The sequence below is a fragment of the Corvus kubaryi genome, unplaced genomic scaffold (genome assembly GCF_017639235.1).
Source record: "Corvus kubaryi isolate FWS band 111438036 unplaced genomic scaffold, C.kubaryi_AGA036_p1.0 130, whole genome shotgun sequence".
Classification (NCBI taxonomy): Eukaryota; Metazoa; Chordata; class Aves; order Passeriformes; family Corvidae; genus Corvus; species Corvus kubaryi.
This window is the reverse complement of record NW_024580665.1, coordinates 3,130,776-3,153,227: the sequence shown is the minus strand read 5'-3', so window position 1 is coordinate 3,153,227 and position 22,452 is coordinate 3,130,776. Positions and strand designations below refer to the sequence as shown.

The 22,452-nt window shown below is 37.2% G+C and overlaps 1 protein-coding gene across 1 annotated transcript in view; it reads left to right on the top strand.

Moving 5' to 3' along the window:
- The window catches only part of TENM1 (teneurin transmembrane protein 1), an 829,870-nt gene that overhangs the window by 111,527 nt on the left and 695,891 nt on the right, over nt 1-22,452 (top strand). The window contains exon 2 of the mRNA XM_042028501.1: nt 15,631-15,729. The gene's annotated coding sequence lies outside the window, so the exon portion shown is untranslated. The remainder of the gene's footprint in view (nt 1-15,630; nt 15,730-22,452) is intronic.

Here is a 22,452-nt window from a genome sequence, read left to right as displayed (position 1 = left end):
ACCTGCACACAGTCATTTGTATACAGGGCAAAAGTCTTGTTGGCTGTTTTGCTGTAAACAAAGCAAAGATCCCTTTGACTCAAACAATCCTCTCCCCCTCCGTGCAAATCACAGGCCATATGAGCTTACGGGTTTCCAGGCAAATCCAGCCTGCAGCTGAGGATCCAGGGCTGAGCAGAGCGCGTTGTCGGGCTGGGCGCTGGCAGCCACTGTGTCTGTGTGTGCTCTGAACACGTCGTGCACTTCTCTGTGTGACTGTGCGTGCCACATGTGTGACCTTATCTTCCTCCAGCCCCTGCAAGGTGTATTTTCTCTACCTCACTTCATGGCTGCTGCCATATTGTTCTGTTAGGTCATGAAGTTCAGAACTGTTGAGGCAACTGGAGAAAAAAAGGAAAAAAAAAAAAAGAAAAGAAAAACAAGACTGTATTTCCCCAGAATTATATGGGATGTAATTCCTGCTGCTTGTAATAGATTTAATTAATAAAGGGTAATTTACCTGGCAATGCTGTACTCTTGTTTCCCATGCACTGGGTAGCGTCAAACTCAGAAGCACTCGGTCCTATTACTTTAAAAAAATAGAAAATCAATATGTAATAATAAGCAATACATATTACATGTTATTACATGCCTAAGTATGCCAGCTGATGCCTAATTATGTTTGATTATGTGTGATTTATTTTTTGACAGCAGTATGACATTATTTAGTTCTTATGATCAGGTAGGTGTCAGCCCATACAAATGTTTGGTAACTCCAGTTTCTAATGTTGGTGGTACAAAGGGCTTGAACACACCTCATGTAATTTGAGCAGAGAGGCAAACATGGAAGATGAAGAGCCACTGATTCATCTTTTTGCTCAAGATGTGTCTCTGCGAATTCACATTGAGTGTTCTGTGTTGGAAAGAGCAGTGTGGCAGCTCATACAGCTTTCCTGAGAATTTGGCTATGAGAATTCTCTAACTGGCCAAAGGAATAAAAAAATATAGTAGGAAGCTAAAACGATAAATGGCCCTGAAGTGCTTGTTACTACTCATAATTTTTGTGCCTTAGTTCCACATGGGATTTTAGAAAGTGATCTGCTTTGAAAGGGGCTGATTTTTTCTGCTGAGCACCATATGAAAGTCTAACTGTTCTAGCTGCTTTCCAGGCTTTGATTTGTTTTGGATTCTCATGACTGCTTAGTTTTTGAGGGTTAGGGAGGATGTATCCATGGCAAATAATGTGCTGGCTTCTGTAATATTGGCATTGCTGAAGATAGCTTAAATTTTGTTTGGGAGCTTAGATTAGTACTGAAAGACTGAGGCTTTTAAAAGGTCTGGTACTGGAGGCTTTCCTGGCCCTGCTCTGCAGCCTGGGCATGCTCAGATCCTAATCCCCTGTTAATCTCCTTTGATGGTCCTGAGCCAGTGCCAAAAGAATCACATGGATACAAGAGTTCTTAGAAATTTGTTAGGGACTGGCATATTGATAGTGTTAAAATACTTAATCATAAAGCAGTAACAAGAAGCCTTTAAGGTCCACCAAATTTTTAGTTTTCTAGAAGTTTGGAAGTGTTAGACTGCTTTGTTTTACCTACTGTGTTCACATATATGAAGTTCTAAAAGTGCCAAAGGGGTGGCCATGAAGGTTTTCAAATAAGCAGTACATCCTTACATGCAAAACTGTTTGAGTTCCATCCTGCGGTCTGCATGATTTTCCTTTAAAACGATATGCATCTGCACAACTGACTAAAGAGATATCTTAAACCCCACTATTTTAGCCCCTAAAATAATAAAAGATTTCCAATCAATTTCGTTTTTAAAAGGAAGCACAGGAACAGCTTTCTTTAAATTTATTTTCTATTGGTATGAATTTTTTGTGATTTTTCTTTTTCCTCTTGCCCCCAAATCCGTCTCATATTTCACAGACGAGGGAACAGAGTGATGGTGTGTCACATCCAGTTATATCAGTCGCTTTGGCAGTCATTACTGACACAGCTTAATGCAGTCTGACTGATGTAATCAGACATGATGTCTCTCACAGAATACTGTGTCACCCTGAGAAATATAAGAAGACACAGGTTTCAGAAAAACACAGTTAAGGGTTGTTTTACAAAACAAATAATAACCCATGGCATTGTGTCTGAAGACAGGCACCCAAAACATGTAGGTCCTGGACAGAACAAGACCAGTGTGCTAAATTCATTTCCTTAGGGAGTATAAGGTTTTTTCAGCCCACTTGACTGAACTTCATTTATAAAGGAGTTAATGCAACTTTCTGCAATAGTAATTTCTCTTTCTGTTCCTCACCTAAAGCACAATGATGTCCATTTCAAAAAGGTATTTTGTGTGCTTCCCATTTTGGGATACCCAGCTTGTGACCTCCTCAGTGCTTCTGGTTTCAGTGAGCTGATCTATCTCACATTTGGCTTTCACAATTGAGAATGTCCAAACAACTAGCCACAAAGAAGGACATTTTAACTTTGGAAGGCACTGTGTAGCATAAATGTCATAATTAGTTTCAATGTTGGGGTATTCACTGATGGCATTTTGAATTTATTTTACTATTCTCACAGTTCAGCTGCTGCCACTGAAGCACCCAGATGCAAACAAAGCTTGTATTCATACTTCCTGATGTGTAGTTAGAGCAGGGATCATTTCTCTGATCATTAAAGGCAGGTGCTCAATTGGACTTGATGATTTCACAAGTTTGAATTTATTGATCCAAATCTCAGCTTTAGTTTTCCTGACCTCTAGAACAGCATGTGAAATCTGAGGTCCACTGAAGTCAGTCCCAAGCTTCCCATTCACTTCAGCAGGGCAGGCTCAGACATGTGGAGCTCGCTTCAGGGACTCACTGAACTTGAAGTTGTTTGAAAAAAGTTGTCCAGTGGTTAAAGTGACAATTGGATAAGAAATACCAGTTGAAGTGTCTCTGAAGGATGTTGAGCCTGTTAAAAACCACCTATTATTATCACCTAAGCAAGCGAGAACTGAAAATTCCATTGAAATGGAAAAAATATTGATCAGTAACAATGAGAGAAAGGCTTGTCTATACTTTGAAAAAGTGGCTGTAAGCCTTGATTTGGGATCCATCCGTATGACTAAAATGAAAGTAATAAACATTAATGTGATTCTGGACCCATAAATCCTACTGGAGACATCATCAAGCTGTAATTATAACACATATTTAAATTAATGAGTTGGATATAAATGTAGCTATCAAAACTGTTTGAAAAATATAGAACTTAATCTGTCCTTGTCTCCATCTCCAGAAGTGTCTTTTAATGTCTGTTCTTAAAACAGCACTTTTAATTTGATTGGGGTTTTTCCGCTAAAAGTGAAAATGAATGCAAATAATTTGTGCTTTAAAATAGAAAAAACAAAAGAAAAGAACTATGCAGGAAAACAAATGTGTCTCTGTCTGCCTCTCTCTGTCACCAGCATTTTAATGATCACTTTACATCTTTGCTATCTCTGAACTTAGATCTGCTTCAGCTTCCTCAGCTTCATTTGCATTCAGCACTATTTTGCTGTTTTGGGAAGTATTGATTGAGAAAGCAATAGAAGAGTTTTTATACAATGTCTGTGGAAAATGTCTATGGAAATGTAGGAGTGTGGAGTTGCTCCGTACACGGAGCTGTTGATACCTCCACAAAAATATTAAGTCCCTATAAAGGTGTCATTGTCTGGTGTGTCCAATATATGCTGCTGTTTAATCTTTCTGGAGGGGGTAGCAGTTGAAATGTTTAACATGCTACATAATTTTAGATGAAAATTAATTAGCATGAGCAGGCAAGGCACCCTATGGTGTCACTGTTTAGTCAGTTTTCTATGGAGAATCACACTTTAATAGGAAAAACAGTATTGTGCTTTTTTTTTTTTAATGTTCTAAAGACATAATAAAAACAAGCAAATTAAAATTAGTAATGATGTCTCATCATATGTTTTCTTGCTTTCTATGCCATCCATTCTGCTGCCATTAGTGAAGGAAACCATGTGGAGGAAAAGATTAACAAAACCTAAGTGAAAAACCTCAGACAAATGCTATTTTCTTTTCCAGTGCAGGCACTGCCAATGCCTTCCTGGAAAAACTGCTTCTGAACCGTTCATCCATGCTTTTGGATGGTAGTACTGGAGAAATTTGTCTCAGCAACATAATTAGAATCACCTGGATGGAAGTGAGAGCTGTCAGGGGTGTTTTAAATGCTCCCAGTTTGGTGCTGTGTGGCAACATGATAGCTATATACAGCATTTTGAGTCTCTAAATTACTGAGATAACTGACCTAAAGGAAAGAGAGAAACAAGAGACTGCTTAAAAAAATTAATAAGAGCAACTCTTTGATAAATACAGTGACTGGAACAAATAGAGCAATGAAGCCTGTTCATATGTTAAATCTATGAAGAGGTAGTTGATGAGAAAGTTTAAAAGAATGATCACAGTATGGCTAATCCAAAATGTGATCAGAGTTAAAATGTCTTGGTGATTCGTGTAGATAAGTATTTGACAGAAGTGTTGATTGGAATGACCTAATTATTTTAATCATTTTGGGGGGGAGGGGTTGTTAGGTTTTTCAATAAAGAAATCAGTTTACATAACTGCGGGCTTATGTGACCATTGTTTTACCTGTAGTGTCTCAGCCCTCCCTCTTCTCTTGAGTGTGTTCTGATCCATTTGTCATTTGGAGGTTTTATGAAGTGTGGCAGGGTAGAGCTGAATCTCTTGCATCACATCTGTTATGGGTCAGAGGCAAATAAAACCACCACCCAGGAACATGCTGCTAATGGGGAGGTAATATATAATACAATAAAAGACTTAGCTTTTCTTTCTCCATTCTTGGATAAATCTACACCAATTTCTAATACTAATATTGCTTTAAGAGGCTGTAAAATTTTTCTTCAGTCATATCCACTGCAACTATGATTATGGTCTGTTCCATCTGCAAGGATATTTTCAGGTATATTTAGTTTTAAGCATGTGTGTAGCTTTTGCTGAATAACCATATTGCTTGCACATAAAGATGAAAGAACAGACTTAAAGTTGTGAAGCCTATCCTCCCCAATGCCAAAAAAATGGCATTTCAGGCTGGTTACTCCATAAATTAATGTTTGAGACTGTGTACAAATACCTTGCTCAATGATTTAATTAATAAATAATTGGATTGTTCATAAAACACTGAGGTGGCTAAGAGGTGTTTGGTTTTTTTTTTTTCTTTTTAATTACAATGTTGTATTTTAATTATATATTGAATTTTCTCTTTTTTTCTTGAAAAAGGGTTTGGCTCTTCTCTTTCCAAAAAAGTACACCTTAGCACATGGGCTAAGGAACTCCTCAAGGTCCACATTTGCAATCTTAAAAATGTCTTTTCCTTCCACGTAGGAAAGTCTATGGTAGTTATTTGGTGTCAGAAATCTGTGACAGGATAACATATTCTAAAAAGACAATATAAAGGTATTTTGCAGTGTAATTCACATTATTGATTTTTTGTAGGAATATGCTTTTGATTTCTCTTTGTATTCAGGGGCAAGTATTTATTTGATAAACACTTCCTGAGAATATCCAGCTTCCTATTACTAAAAGTGCTACATAGAATTACTGCAAACGAGGCAGGTGAGAGGTGCCAACTTTGCTTTGTTTCCTTTCCCCACTGACAAGTGTTTCTGTGTACAGATAATGTAGAACATTGAGACTCTGTTTCCCTTAAGGGCATGACTTTTCAAACACAAACAGGGTAAAGAAAACATTCTAAGAAACAGAAAAGGCTTGGGCTTGCCTCCCTAAATTGCTAGGGGAGACTCCAGGCAGTTTGTGGTACCTGAAATAGCTTTTATTCTTTCTGCTTCTACTTGACAACGTTTGAAGCTGATGATGTCTCTTTAAATCTGCTGTTGCTTGTGCTGCCTGGGAACAGATGTGCTTCTCCTTATTTCTTGTGTTTGCCCTGCTATCAACTGGGATGAAGTTAGGCAGGCAAAAGTAATTAATTTGTAATATTTCACATTTTTCTTACAGATAGAGCAAGGACAATTTCAAATTAAAGCAGCTCTCCTTCTGCAAGAAAAACAGATATTTGCTTGTATCACTTCAAATTTGTATTAGACTATATTTTATTGTTGAGAAGTGTCATGTTGCTACACTGAATAGTGCAACACGGGCTGACCTACTTCAATGTTGAAATGCTGATTCACCTGTCAACATTTTTGAGCAAATGGAAATATTTGTTCTTGTCTTCAAATGGAAGTACAAAACAGAGCAGATATTTGCAGGCATGAGTAAATCTCAGTGGACCAAGTTTACGATATATATTGTAAACTCCTAATTTCATCAAGATTGTTTTTAATTTAAAGATGGTAGACCAGAAAGCTGTGATCAATAACATAAAAATTCGTGACCATGTTGGAGTATGTCACATTAGTAGTTAATATCTACTGCCTGTATTTCATGAGAATATTTGAAACATTCTATTATAAAGGTTAATATTTAGTATAAAGATATTCTGAAACTTCTGCATGTAATCGTTAATAACAGAAAAAGCAGTTCAGCTCCTGAGCTAGAGGGCACATTTTTAAGTAGCCTATAAAAGGAGACAACATGTCCAAGCATTTGTTATGTAGGTGTCTTTTCAGAGCATTCAATTTCTCTACTGAAAGAACTCCCCAAATTTTTATTAGCCATCTGTTTATAGTAGGTGTGTACTTGGGGTTTTTTTTCCATTTCACTGTAATTATTACTCTGGCAACAAGAACAAGTTGAAATTGTGGCTTGTCTCCTGGACATTCCGCTTTCATTACATATGGTTCTCTCCATTAAAATACAGACCAGTTGCTCAAGCCACCTTAAGGGGAAAGCACTCGGCATGCTGCTCCCAAAATTAGGCATGCAGGCACATTAACAGGAGCAGTAATTGCGTGCATTATTTGCTGGCGGGAGCACTGACTGTGTACATAAATTTTCAAATTATTGTACTGGCTGCAACTCATTGCTAGTGAGCATCCACTGCCACCTCCTTTCCTACGAAATGAAATATCCTTTGTAGGTAACTATTTATGTTTATACTTAGGGTTTATAATGACTAATGACAAATGTTTTCATGTTTGCTGTTCTGAATTGCATGCCATATGTGTTGGCCTGACCTTTGAATGAACAACGTGATGGGTGCTGCTTAGAAAATATGGAACAGAGTGGATTATGTATAGATTTTATACAGCAAAGGAAAAATGGAGGAGGGGAATCCACTTAGTTCCTGAGGAGCAGGATCAGTTCTAGACACAAAGCCATTCTAAGAAATATTTTGATTACGTCTGATCACAGCAGGATTTTTCCTGTTGCTGCTGTCCTTTTTTTCTGGGACCCATATGCCCATGAATGGAGGGTTGGGGGCTGCTTTCCTCTTCTGATTAAGGAATTAAGAGGCAGTTCTGCCAAAGCTACTCTTGCAGCTGACTGGTACTCAGAGGGCCATTCTAATATGTTGCTATTCAAAGGGTGTTCCTGTGCAGGAAATGAAGCTGTGCCCTATGCTGTGCCTAGAACCTTAACTACAAATGGAGAAGAATATTCATGTTGCACAAAGGTACTGAGATATGACTGATCTCAGCCTTATAAGGCACCTCTGGGATTGTGTCTTGTTGAGAGAGAACTTTTAGGAATTCCTCTCTTCAGTTTTATCCCATCTTAATGAATGCTGATTTACTCAAGGTCATGAAGGACAAGACAGTCCTCCATTCTTTCATGTGTATGTACAGAACTTCCTCAGCTTTTTAAAGTGAATAGAAGTTGGTTCTTCAACAAAGAATGGAAGAAGGAAACTCAGAATTAATTGCTGAAAAATTGTTTCTTCTGTTTCAGCCCTATTTTTAGATACTGCTCAAGAATGCTTGTGAGATTTTTCTGCCGCTCATCTCAGCTACTCGCCACTGAGTTAATTATTACCCATTTAAAATTCTGTGTAGTTCAAATAATTTCCATCTCCGTTCCTCTCCCTTTCTTTCTTTTTCACTAACACTTAGAATATTTATATTTCTATGGCTTTCAGATACTTAAGTTGTGGTATCAAGCATGTACTCTCAATTATCTGTCAGAATTAATGAGCAAGTTTACCCACAAGTGTCTCATTTTTCACTGTGTACAAAATAAGCAAGAAGGGCATATTTTAGAATCTATAGGCTGCTGTAGGTATAACATTATTTTGATGTATGGCACAGCCTCCTTAATGAGATCGTTGCAGGAGTGTTTTGCATGTGGTAGATGTGTAAGATGCAGATGATTTTTGTAGCTGACAGCAGCCATCACACTGACTCATACAACGTTTGTGCTGTAAATTTTCTCTGAGCAGCAGACGCATCAGCAGTATCTCTTGCATATCTAAGTATTATATTGTGCACATTTTCACCTGTATTCAAGCAGTGCTATGGCCTAGTTTGTTTTATCCTTGGGAAGCAATATTTTAATGCTTGTGTTTTCCTGTTTTCCATACAGTAACATTGAGAAAAATGTATTATTTCCTTGCAAATAAAAGATTGTTGCCAAAGATGAAACATTTACAGTCTCCATGTAAACTTGCAGGTCTGTTCCTGATTTATAGTTTGGATCAGGCCTGGGCTGGGCAAATGCCCTGGAGCCCTGCTGTATTCAAAACAGCAGCGTGGGCTGAAATAAACTTGGAGAACCTGGGCTTTTTTCACCTAGCCCTTGGTGCTTTTTGAAAATCAGTCTTTTTAAGAAGTTACAACTTGAGCATTCAGCATCTCATTATTATTATTATATAAAATCTTGAGCTTGAGCTTGATGGACCCATTATCACTCTTTGCATAGACAGACTTCAATTTGAATAGTGTCTCCTCCACAGTATCATTATAGGATTTAGGTTTTTTACATGGATCCTTTCTGTTGTTTGCTTTTATTTCTCTTAAAATAGGTGAACTGAAGCATGACTTTTTGAACAAAAGATAAACCAATTTCTTTTTGCTGTTAAACAAAATTATTGTGTTCAGTTTTAGGGTGTGTATCATACACTCAGAGGAGCACCAAAAGATAGTAACAGGTATTTGCTGTGTAATGCAATTACATATCTCTTCTATAAGGTCCCACAAAATTTATTTCATGGTACTTTCAGGGGAATTTCATCTTGTCTCAGAAAACTCATAACCTTCAAACAACCATGAAAACAGTGGGATATTGTTCAATGCTCTCTGACATCGCCGTCAGCTCCAAAAAAAGCTTAAAAATTTTTTGGGGTTTCTGGTTTGCTCCTCCTTCATCCCCACCTTGCCTTGTAAAGCTGATATATGATCAGCCTTTGGTGTCAAAATATACCTGAGGTTTGAATGTTACTCTTGATTTAGAAGGTTTGTACACAGGAAAAATAGGTGTGACTCTAGCTGTACACTGTCAGTAATTCCATTTGAATGTATTTGAGAATTCCTTCAAACACAATGCTTTTTAAGCCTAATAATATATTGCAAGGTATAGTTCCTAAATTTCTGTTAGGACGATGTTTCTACCAATCTCTTCCATTAGGACTCATGTAGAGCACTTTATTTCTCAGAAGTCAAGCTCTATGTTTAATGTTTTCTTTAATAGACTACCCCAATCTCACAGCTTTTTAGTGTCTAATGAAATATAACTGTGTAGTGAAACTGATTAAGTTGAAAATAGCGTTTTTTTGTAATGAGGAAGGAGCATAAAAATGATTTGGGACGAAGATACTGATTAGATTTTAAAGGCAAAATCTGAATAATGAGATCTGCCAAATTGATAAGTGATGTCTCGATGCAATTTTAATGAACACAAGCCCTTTTCTGAGCTCAAGGAATGTTAGATTAATAGTAAGTTATTTTCAGGATTTAAGGATTTTGTTTACCTTGGAGAGTACATTAGTTACAAAGGTGACACCTGCATATTTTGTAGACTGGTCTTACCTTTTCCAGCAATTAAATCATGGCCTTCGGAAGCTGAGTGCTAAAACACTTATTAACTTCTGGGAGGTGAGGATTTTGCTCTGAAGCTTCATATTAATATAAGTTGTTGGGGAATATATAGAAAATGAAGGTAATATGATGAAGGAAGGACTCTGAGAATTGTTAAAGAAAAACCTGCAAACAGAAAGAAAAGTAGACTTTCCTGACATAGCACAGGCTGAACAACCAGTCTAAATTGGAAGCTGTTTTCATATTTCTCCTTAAGTTTAGTTCTTGTACTTTTGTGTTCTTTATCAAGCCATGTATATGATTAAACAGTGAGGTTTACCTGAAAGTTGCTCTGTTTGGGGAATTCAGTGTTATCATGACAGCATCCTCCTTCAAGGAGGATGGTAATCCTGCTGCACAGTGTCAGCAAACACAGCTCTGGAGTCATCCTGGAACTCGGTTGCCACAGCAACGTGGTCCCTACTACAAGCAAAGGAAGCAAAACACATGGGAGAAATACTGTGCTACTCCAAGAAATCTCAAGATTTCCAGAACAATAACATTCCAAATTCCAATTTCCCACCTCAGAAATGTTAATCAAGCTGTTTACTGTATATATTGGGAAATATGAAAGTTAATGTGAAAATAAGACCCCTTTCCTGGTGAACTACCAGAGATATGAATGAAGATTTACTAGCTTAAAGCTAGGAAGTTGAAAACTGAATTGCTTATGCCTCAGTCTGGATAGTTTTCTATCCTATGGACAAAACATTTAAGAATACACTTGACATTTTCTGTATCAGAAGTTACTGAGAATTCCTCCTTTGAGTTACTTGTGGACATAGGGCACATTTTTTTCTCTCACTGCTGTGAACCTACTTCTGTGTCTATAAAAAAGTAGTGCTAGCCAGATTATCCTTCTGTTGTGTTTTGAAAGATATTTTAACCTTGAAAAAACCAAACCTTATTGTGAAAATAAGTATTTCCTATAGAAAATAAATTCTTTTTATAATTTGCAAGAAATTTTCAACTGTTGGGATTTCAGGTTGTTTTGTTTCAATGATTTTTTTTTTCTGGAAAGAAACCTGGCAGTACTAGATAGAGCTGATTTCTGATAAATTAGAGATTTTCTTTTTTAATAAGGCATTATTAAGCTTAAAAACAAAAAAGTGATTGGCCTTTTAAACGCATAGAGACTGTTGCTTTTACATATAAATACAGAGAGACTGGAACCAGGACCTGGGTTTGCTAATGGGGGTCCAGGGCAGGAGCTCTGAGAGTGTCATGTTTGAATGTTACTTTTCAGCTGTAGATCCCTGAACTGCTGCCAGAGTGCTGCAACCATGGTATCAGGTGGCTTCCAATTTGTGTATAGGCCTCTGCTGGGTATGGGATAGCCTTAGTATAATAAAAATTAGTTATTAATAAATACACCTATTTTAAATTTAAAATATGCTATTAATAAATACACTTCTTTTAAAATAGGATATTGACACAAGGGGCATGTTCTTGACAAGTAGGGGACAAACTTTCATACACTCTGATCCAGGGTGCAAATTATGCAGGAGAAATAGTCATGTTGGTAGAAGGCTTAGGAGAACTTGGAGGCAAACAGCTGCTGTCCTCGATTACTTCTCTAAGAATTTCATCTTCACACAGTCAGCAAGTTTGATCTTTTCCTTTCATAAAACATATTTTACTTTCTGACTGAGAGCAGGTGATGAAATTGAGGTATATAATTAAATTTAAGAAAATGTAACTGCTATGACTCAGAGAGAATCCATACTTGGCAAATTTATAACATATTTTGAATTAGGTTATCTAATGTAAGTTTCAATCTTCTATTTTTGAGCACAGCTCTTTAAACACAGCATTTCTAATGGTGGATGTAAAGACAGTGTTGGTCATCTTTGTGGTGGAGTTAAGCTCATTGAATTGGGTTTCTTCCCACATGACCCATGAGAATGTTTCATAATAGGTGCAAAACCATTTTCTCTTACCACAAGCAAAAGTATTTCAAATTTTATGTTGAATGACTTCCTAAATGTTCATGTTAAAACTGCCATTCCATTATTTTTTTTTAATGGAGAAGTAAGAGCCAAATCAGCAGTGATTAATTTAATTCCATCAATTTTAAGGTTGTTTTCAAAACTATAAATAGTCCATATAACTGATTATAGCATAGTAAAGAATATACCACTTCTGAACACCATGGAATATTATAATTTTTTAGATTTGGTGAAAAATTCAAGAATATTTTCAAATTTGATTTGAAAAGAAAAATGGTAAAAACTTGATCAAAACTGTAAAATGCATATAGAGTAGCTGAGTGAGAATAACCCTGGCTATGTGATTAAACAGAAATATGAAATAAATGGAGCACTGAAAGGTCAATTGTAGAGACAAATTACTAGCTCCACCAGCAGTTTCATGTCTTATAGTTTGTTGCTCAGGTTAAAATGATATATATTCTATATATGTCTAAGCTGACCTCTAGGAAATTGCATTGGAAATAGGCCTGAGAAAAATTGATGGGGAGACGGTGGTTAAATAGAGTTGTTTGGTGGTTTGAAACACAAAAAAAAATTGCAAATAATCTAATGTATCACTTCAGACTTACAGAATTTGACCTACAAAATAAGTTTCAAATTTGTTAATTTGACCTTTTAGATTCTATTGGGGGTTTTTTTGGAAATAGTTTAGGCAATATATTATTAAAGTTCTTAAGATAAGCCTTTCACTTAAAAGTTATCACGTTGTTCTTAAAAAGGTTAAAAAGGAAGAGCCTGGGAGCTACTGGCCAGTCAGCCTCCCCTCAGTCCCTGGGAGGATCAGGGAGCAGATCCCCACAGATGCTCTGTAAGGCACAGGGAGGTGACTGAAGACAACCAGCACGGGTTCACCAAGGGCAAGGCCATTGACCTTCCCTGTGACCTTCCCTGATGGAGTGACCACGTCAGTGGACAAGGGAAGGGCTGTGGATGTCTACCTGCAGTTCTGTGAGGCCTTTGACATGGTCCCCCACAACATCCTTCTCTCTGAAGTGATGTGGATTTGATGGATGGACTGTTTGGTGGGTAAGGAATTGCTTGCATCAGAGGGCAGTGGTCCATTGCTTAATGTTTGTACGGAGATGGGTAACGAGTGGTGTCCCTGAGGGGTCCATACTGGTACCGGGACCCTTTAATGTCTTCATCAGTGCTACAGTCAGTGGGACTGAGCACACCCTCAGCAAGTTTGCAGACAACACCCAGCTGTGTGGGGCAGCTGACACACCTGAAGGACAGGATGCCATCCAGAGGGACCCGACAAGCTCAGGACATGGCCCATAGCAATCCCATTGACAAGAGCAAACACGAGGCACTGCACCAGGGCTGAGGCTACTCCCAGTGTCAGTCCAGGCTGGGGATGAAGAGATGGAGAGCAGCCCTGCCCAGAAGGATGTGGGGGTGCTGCTGGGTGAGAGGCTGGACATGAACCAGCGACAGGCACTCACAGTGCAGAGAGCCAAACGTGTCCTGGGCTGCATCAGAGCCCCGTGGGCAGCAGGGGAGGGAGGGGATTCTGCCCCTCTGCTCCGCTCTGGTGAGACCCCACCTGCAGCGCTGCATCCAGCTCTGGGGTCCCCAGCACAGGAAGGATGTGAACCTGTTGGTGCAGGTCCAGAGGAAGGTGACAAAAAGTATCAAAGGGCTGGAACACCTCTCTGGTGAGGAAAGGCTGAGAGAGTTGGGGCTGCTTAGCCTGGAGGAGAGAAGGCCCTGGGGAAATCTTGTTGTGGTCTTTCATTATTGAAATAGGGCTTATAATAAAGATAGGACGCATATTGTGCAAGGACAATGTAATGATTTTAAACTAAAAGAAGGTACATTCACACTAGATATTAGGAAGAAATTTTTTACAAAGAGGGTGGTGAGGCCCTGGCACATGTTGCCCAGAGGGGTGGTAGATGCCCCACCCCTGTACCATTCAAGGCCAGGCTGGATGAGGCCCTGAGTAATGTGAAATAGTTGAAGATGTCCCTGCCCAAGGCAGGGTTGTTGGAATAAATGACCTTTAAAAGTGTCTTCTGACCAAAATCATTCTATGATTTTTGGACCCCTCTGGCCTAGCTTTTTGTAAGAGGTGATGCTGATGGATTTCCTTGGCTGGGGCAAAAGCAATTTTTATTCCATATTTTGTGACCTCTTAGCACCTGTAATGGAAGCAAGACCACAAGAACTACTCAAACAAGAGTCAGGTTTAGGTCACTAAAAGCAAATGTGGTGCAAGAGTCATTCAGTTTTTATTTTCTTTTAATAATCTCTGGTATTGCCTAAAGATTCACCCAAAAGTCTCAGTAGGGAACAGTCTTGATCTGAGACCTGTAGCTTTTTTATATGGCTTTACGAAAGTGTATGCAGGAGCAGTCACACAAATATTATTTCAGTGAATAAATTTTTTTTATTATTCAATAGCAAGAAGACAGGTATCACTTGGTAAAACAGGCAAGCGATACTCTTGTCTTCCTGAGACTGACTGAAATTAAGGAAAGGAAAAGCCAATTCATACACCTGATGTTTTCTAGTTGTTACCAGGAGAACACATGCTACAACTTGACATCTTAGTGAAAGCCTTGATTTTTTTTTTGCCTACCAAATAAGCTCATCTAAGTTATGATGACTGAAATAGACACTTCTCACATTCTGTTTATTGAATTCATTTTCCCTACATTGTCTGTGGATGCTTTCTGGTGTAGATGAACCCATATTCTATTTCTTCACCAACATGGGAAACTGAAATAAAGCATTCAGAATGCTTATCTGGTTGGCTTTTTCCCCTGATCCTTAGTATGATGGTTGTTAGATGAAGTAATGAACGTTCTGTCTACTTGAAATCAGTGCCAGCTTTAAGACAATATTCTTTGCAATGTTTTTCAGCTGTTCTGAATATATTTATTTCTCACAGCATGAAAAATAGAGTATTCTAATGCATTTGAAAAAAATAATGCAGTGATGCAAATGGAAACAAAGCTTCATTTTTTTTCCTGTGTAGAAGAAAATTGCAAAGTAGCCTTATTCACAGTTCCCAGGCAAGCATTATGTGTTAATAACTACCTTTATTCATTTTTCAATATCTTGCAGCCTAGTTAATCTGTGTTGTATAAACACATTAATGCAAGAAAATCCCTTTTCAGACAATATATTGACCTTCAAAATTTGTGTAAACTGATGTTTCCGAAGCCCAATTTCAAATCTAGTAATTAATGGGCACAATCCTTGTTATCCTGAAGCAGAGAAGAGGACTTTGATGTTGCAGCTGGACAGGTGCACATCACATGGAGTTCTAGTAGGTTTAGCCTGGTAGAACACAGAACTGATTATTTTTCTTCTTGGCATTTTCTTAGTGGAAAAAAATAGTTCTGCTATAGAATTTTTCTTTATAGTGTGTCTTGCTTTTATACAGTTTCTCTGTTGTTCCTAAATTTTTGCTATATTTCACTGTTCATAAAAGCAAGTAGTTTTAATATGGAGGGCTATCCAGGAGTGGAGGCTACTGCAGAGTCTGGAGGGTCACAAATATCATTAATACTTCGATTAAGCAATAATTTTAAATGTTGAAGTCATAGTATTAGAACACTGACTTGCATTTACTTTAAAATGACTGCTTTGAATACATCTGCTATATTTGGAGCCCTGTTGCAATTCCAACTTATTTTTCAGATTTGAATAAAATTCTCTTCATCTGTTGTCTTATTTACAGCAGAATAGCCCCGCCACAGTCTTCAGCTGAGCTTGCAGGACGTGGAGAGAGGCTTCACTGAGTCTTCACAAAGGAAAGAATTTTCAAATTAATGATTAGGTGAGTTTAAAAGAAGCAACTGCAGCAAGATTTTGCTATGAATCTTCTGGTCTCAGGTATGGTATCAGATTAAAGTCTGGGAAAAATGTAGGCAGAAAACAACAGTAAATTATTAGAGCTAAGAATTTAATCAATAGTGTGTTCCTTGTAGACTGGTTTGTACAGAACTCACATTTTTAAAAGTAACTTCTGAATAAAATTTTATATGCAGATTATGTGTATGCATACAAGTCATTGTGAGCAAAGACAACCTACTCAAAATATGTTGTGAGAAAACTGGTTTGGTCTCATAGGTCAGCAAGTAAGTTTTTCTACACCAAAGGAATGACTTCTTTCAGAGCCAAATTTATAATACCAGCAAAATGATTAACTAAAGATTCACTTTCTGGGTATATTTTAGCAATGCTGTAGAGTTCCTCTTAACTGACTTCTGATCTAGAAATGTATTAAAAATTAAGCTGAGCAGCGTGAAGACAAACTGATAATTAGATTCAGGAGTTTAGCTGAACATTCAAAGAAGCATTTCTTTGCTTATAGTGTTTGGAAGTAATCTCAATATTCATTGCTAATAAAGTACAAATATTTAGGGTTTATTCTAAATTCCAAATAGGAAAGGTGCCACAGAAGGATTGGTTTTCGAGTCAGTGTAATTTCCACAGCTGACCTTTGTTCCAGGCATTTTAGTAATATCATATGAATGTCTAGGCACTGCCCATTGCTCCTTGGGAGAGAATTCTCCACAAGTTAGATGCTCTTCTTTCTGTCTGTACACCTCTGCAATCTATTTTGGACTGGGACAGCCCTCTGTCATGAGAATAATAGTTTGTGCTGGACGAATGGACTGATGTTTCTGTTTTACAAGAAAAAATAAACATACTGAAAACATATACATTACTTTCCCTGGAAAGGTCATCAGTGCCACAGAATGCAGCTGGAAATCTCAGTAAATTGACTTAATGGTGCAGACAAAATTTTAGATTGTTTCCCAGTTCCAAGAGTTTACCCTTGGATAAAACAAGTATTTGCAGTAATTTTCATATATCGGGGTGGGGGGGGAGGGAGGTGTTTGAGTTTTAGTTAATTTTGGTTTAGAACAGACAAAATTTTACTGTGAAAAAAAGACATAGCAAAATAAAAAAAGACATAATGAAATGAAACTAGTGCTGCAGAAAAGTGGGCTCTAGATTTAATTTTAGAAGTGAAGGAATTTGCTTCAGGAGAGAATTGAGTATGACAATAATTCCTGTCAATTCTGTAACTTCTTCAAGAGTGAGTATACGGTTGCAATAACAGACCTCAAATTACAGGGAGTACTTCAGTCAATAAAAAAAGTCAGATTATGGTGAAATTGCAGACAATTATGCTCCATATTGACTTCAGTTTAATTTGTTTTCACTGCACAGTTCATCTTTCCCTCCTTTAGCTTCTTTTTCTACACTCTCTTTGCTTAATGTGTGTTTACAAGGGTGGATTTTGGGTTAATAGAGTGACAGAAATAAAAGGACATCTCATTCACTGGCTAACTGGTAGTGCCTGAAGCCATATCTAATTTTACATAACTTATATGAAGCTCTGGCTGCCTTGTCTCTTACCATTGAAACCAAAGCCGTGCTGTACCTCTGGTTTGATTTAGATGTTGCTTTTTCCTGTTTGAAGTGTGCATTAATGATGGTAGGTGCGTGAGCACTGCACACGTCCAGCGAGTGGGGCATCAGCAACAAAAAGAAAAATAAATTGTCATTGCTTCAGAACCAATTCTAGATAAATGCTACTTCACTACTTAATTTTCTGTGTCCTCTTAATCAGTAATGTTGGCAAATATTAGCTAATTTTTATTCTTCTTTTCCTGTATTGCTTCTTTTCACTTAACAAGAAGATGACTTTTCAAGGTAAAATTAATTTTCTTAGCCTTGGTGCCCAAAGTATCAAAAAAAGGAGGTTCTGAGAAAGACGACAGCCTAACACTGCTGATGGAGATGCTTTGTCCTATCTTCTGGCAGCCTGTGATGTGTCAGACCTATCAGGATGTTCATGACTTTCTCAATGAAATTGTTCACAGTAGCGGAAAGGCAGACAAGTGTGTGCGTGCATCAGTTTCAGAGAATTTTTCAGAGAATTCAGTACAGAATTCACAAGGTGTAAAAGACTAACTCAGCTGCTTTGGTGCTGACTACACAATGTAGAAACTATTCTGTTGTCTTGGCAAGCACCAGTTTAACTGTGGCCTTTTCTGTTCTCCTTTCCTTGCCAAATGTTCATTTTTTGTTGAGTTACATGCTCATGTGCTAAGCTCCATCAGGCAAAGACTGATTTTATTTAGAGAAAAGATTGTGTGTTTGCATAAAACGTGTCAACAGGAAAGCTGAATTCTAAAGAGCAATAAAGGCCTCACAGTTGTCACCGTGAAGATCAAGGGCAAGCATAAATATAGGTCCTGGAACACACCCTGATAGAAAAGGAGGAAAGACTTGAAATAACAGAAGGTGGCACTGAATACTGGGGTGATAAATATGACAGCTGCTATGCTCCTAAGGCCAGGATGAAAGCATGTATAAAATCTCTATGATTCAATGGAGAAGTGTATATACGGATAGGTTTATCAAACAATATTTTTATATGCAATGCTATTTAAATAATTTGCTTTGCAGTAAAACCAGTAGAAGTAAAGAAGTTGGACCCTGTTTTATAAAATTTCATATATTTAGTAACTTAGGTTCAAGCATCCTGTCCCGTTACCTTCCTCATAAATGGTATCTAGACTTTTCATTTATGAGCATATTGGAAATAGTACAGACAAAAGGATCAATCACAGTGTTGTTTTGCTATGATCAATAGAAGACCTCTGTGACAGTAAGCTGGGAAATGGCTTTCGGAACAGCTTATTTGTCTAAAGAGTAAAATGCTTCCATGGCTGTGCTAACTGTAGAGAATATAATTCAACCCTTCTTTTCCCTATAAGGAGCAGACTGCTGCAGCCCTCTGATCTGACCCTCGGCTGTTGACTTCCCCGTGAGAGTCCCGTGAGCGCACCACGCTTCGACAGAACGCACACAATGCGCAGCTATCCATTTCCAGGACAGGCACTGTCTCTGGTTCATTTAGTGAATAGCATTATTGAGATCCCAGTTCTGACTAAGCCCTTTGACTGTAGCTCTTCTGTCTGTTTATTTTAAGCAGTGAATGCTAAAGTAACAACATGATAAAACAATCAGAAGCCTCCCCAAATAGGTAAATAGATAATTCTACCAATATATTTTAAATCTGCTAAAGGAAATAGAACCAGCTATTTTAGTGTTACTTTGGGGTCTACATTAGACCCACTAGTTATGTTTTGAGGGGTGCCTACACAAACTATGTCTTTATGTGTGTGTACACATACACTGATATTAATATGAGGAAAAACGTGTCAGGTTTGGAAAATACCACCTTACACTTCAGGCCAATTTATGGAACATCTGGTTTATCAACAGATGCAATTTTAACAGTAGGTTTATACCATAGTATTCAAGAGACTGTCAAATTTGGGAAATTGCAGAATAATAATAATTACTATAATTATAACAACAGGGATATTTCAAAAAAAGGTCTTTTTTTTTTTTTTCCTAAGAAACAGCTGCACCTGGAGCTCTACTTACCAAATAAAAATTTCTCTCTTTATTTTCAAACAGTTTTCAATTTTCTGTAGCATTGTGTATTTTTAATTAACTCCCTGAATTTTGATTATTTTTCCTGAAGTTCAAGCAGTGAAGGTCCAATGTAATCATAACGATGACTTTGCTCACTCAAGAGCTGTTTATAAGGTACAAGTAATTTTTTTTTTTATCTAGTAAAGCAACGCTGATTGACTAACAGATGCCTTAAGCTAGAAGTTCTTCATGCCTTCTTGCATTTTTAGTGAGTGCTTTTGTTATTAGGAAGAAAATAACAAGATTAGGACCATGTTAAATTGTTACAACAAGGCCTGAAAAACAGTCCTTAAAACCAAAATTCTATTGTACACCTCTTCCAAATCCCAATTTAATTTGACATTTTTCTTCAGGAGGAAATTGCCATTTGCCAAACACCTGAGTTATGAAGCATAAGAACTCTCACATCGTCTTCAGCACTTTGGGAATTTTGCCTTTCAGTGCATTTGTTTTCTTAGCAAAATTATGCTTTAGGAGAAGTTATATTATAGATACATCTAATGACAACTTTGTAAAGAACAAGTTCATTAATTTCAAACACACAGAATAGATTTTTAAATTAGGTAGCACACAGGACAGACACACAAATTTAAATTAGGACTTACACAGACCAGTCCAGACATTATTTTTCCTGGCAATTTGTGAATGATGGACTTTATTGTACCAGTTCTTTAGAATTATGTCTCCCAGAAGTTGAGTAAAAAATATTCTAAAAAATATTGCTCACATTTTCTTCTTTTACTTTAAGTGTTCTGTAAAAATGCTATCACTGAGCAATTGCTCTAGAACTCCTTCACTGTTCACTTACTGAGGGAAGTAGGACTTTAATATAAAGTTGATCAAGTCAGTAACTTGTACTAAATAAGCAACATGGCTTTATTCCATGTATGGAGTGGAATATGTTCCAGATAACACCAGGAGAAGCTACTATTCAGTGATTTCATACAACATATGTAGGCGTCGATTAGAGATACGCTTTCTTTAACACTATCATATTATGACAACTTAATTTCCTGCTGAGTATGAATAATTTTACTGTGAAATAATTTATCACCAATATTAATTCAGATGTTCTCAAATCAGTTGGCTATATTATTTAAATCCTACAGTTTTTTACTTTTTTTAAGTCAAAGTACTCTCATTAATATCATATTCTTTTAGAATAAGTGCCATGTTCCCCACTTTTAGAAATAAAACAGTTCACAGTCAAAATGAATCTTTATTGCCAATTTTACTAGGAAATTTTAAAAAAGACAATCATTCTGTCAGTAACTGTGTAGTCAAGAGGCAGAAGATCATGAAGTGGATCTAAAGCTTCCATTTCCTTAAAAATAATTCTCTGACCCCAATCTAGAATCCAGAGCTAAAAAAACCCCCCCAAAAATCAAACTTTTTCATGTATAATTTTGGCTGTATCATACTATAATACTCACTGCATTGAGACTTTCAGCCCTAATTGTCCTTAAGGAGCATTGTGAAGTTTAATTATTTTTGTTTTGGAAAATAATTTAAATACAACAGTGATGAGCACTCTAGAAAAACACACAGCAAAATTAATTATGACATCTACAGCTCACAATTTGAATTTTGTAGAGTAAATATCAGAGTGTGCATCTACTCATTATCCTGCTTGTGCCTGTGTTTGTTAAACCACAGAGCTTCATCCATAAATAAATGAGGGCAGTGTTAATGCCAGTAAAGGAATGCTAATTCTGTCCCCTCTAATCTTTTACCTGCACTTAGCTTTTTGTTTCAGGGAAAAACGCAAATTAATGCCAATGAAGGCAACCCAGCGCCAGAAAGGTAAAGTACATTCCTGAACCAATTATCATGAGGATTTGAATGTAAAATTTAAGCTCCTGTTAGCAATGCCATAAATTCTTCTTGCACTGCAAAATTCTGACATAACCATTTGTTTTCAAATTGTTTGGAGTCCTCATCTAATGTTAAATGAGTTGATATGAGAGCAGTATCCATTTCCTTCCTTACCTGTATTTGTAACTCCAGAACAGTTATCTCACTGCCATGTATTTCTAACCTGTTGATCTTCTGATTGCATGATGGTTTTGGCTGCATTTTGAGCTTTGTACAAGAAGACATTCTCAGGGGGAGGAATGTTAATGGACTTAGCTGGAGCTCCTTCAAGCAGCTGCTCACTTTGATCTTTAAAGTGAATCATCACAGCTCAGCGACGATCAGTGAACAAGGCTTAGAGAGGTTTGACTGATCTAAGCACAGCCTGCATGGTAATGAGCTCCTTGTTGGGATTACCTGGAACTTTGTGCTGCTTACAAAGTTAAGAAAGCATTTTGGCATCTCAGGTGTTTGTGCTTAGCTCACAAAGTTATTTTTTTTCTTTTGCTATTGTTTTGCTATTGCTTTGAAGATTCCAGTCTTTAAACATTACAATTTCATTGCCTATTACCCTACTGTTCCTATAGGCTTGTTGCATTGGGGTGTGCATTGCATAGCCAGAGGCCTTTGGGTGATAAACATTTGAATTTCAGCTCATTTCTCATTATATATTCCATTACTTTTATGTTATCCCTAACATGACTTTGATGCAAAATTTGTGATGTTTTTGTTTAGGACTTTTAGTATACCAGTTATTGAATATGCTGTTGTAAAATCAGTGGAGGGAAGTTAGAAATGTTACTACAAACAATTGAATAGCCATTGCCTGGAGCCTAAAATCAAGAATCTAAATGTTCAATGATATGATGAACAGAATGAATTATAATTCATAGACTGTGGAGGGGAGATTTTTTCCTATTCTGAACTAGGCTGGATGTTTTTGGCCCCTTTAAAAAAATACCATTAAACCAAAGTTGAAGGATGTTATCAGCACTTTTTAGCAAACCATAGCATTTAAATGCCACAGATGATTTTTTTTTTTTTTAATATTTTAGTTTACTAATCATGCAATGGGAGATGAGGAGAAATATATAACTCAGTATTTACTGAGTTACATTCACCCATTGCTCAAAATGTTCAGCTTCAGTTATTATTTTTGGATCCTCACAGCCAACAGTTGCTT